Genomic DNA, 582 nt, shown 5'->3' with positions numbered 1-582 from the left:
TTGCATTCCCACCAACAGTGTAGGAGGGTTCCCCTTTCTTGGCATCCTTGCCAATATCTGCCATTTCCTGACTTGTTAATTTTAGCCATTCTGACTGGTGTGAGGTGGTATCTCATTGAGGTTTTGATTTGGATTTCCCTGATGCCGAGCGATGTTGAGCACTTTTTCATGTGTCTGTTGGCCATTTGGATGTCTTCTTTGGAAAAATGTCTGTTCATGTCTTCTGCCCATTTCTTGATTGGATCATTTGTTCTTTGGGTGTTGAGTTTGATAAGTGCTTTATAGATTTTGGATACTAGCCCTTTATCTGATATGTCATTTGCAAATATCTTCTCCCATTCTGTCGGTTGTCTTTTGGTTTTGTTGACTGTTTCCTTTGCTGTGCAAAAGCTTTTTATCTTGACGAAGTCCCAATAGTTCATTTTTGCCCTTGCTTCCCTTGCCTTTGGCAATGTTGCTAGGAAGAAGTTGCTGCAGCTGAGGTTGAAGAGGTTGTTGCCTGCGTTCTCCTTTAGGATTTTGATGGACTCCTGTCTCACATTTAGGTCTTTCTACCATTTGGAGTCTATCTCTCCTTCTATT

The sequence above is a fragment of the Halichoerus grypus genome, chromosome 1 (assembly GCF_964656455.1).
Source record: "Halichoerus grypus chromosome 1, mHalGry1.hap1.1, whole genome shotgun sequence".
Classification (NCBI taxonomy): domain Eukaryota; kingdom Metazoa; phylum Chordata; class Mammalia; order Carnivora; family Phocidae; genus Halichoerus; species Halichoerus grypus.
This window is presented reverse-complemented; position numbering follows the sequence as displayed.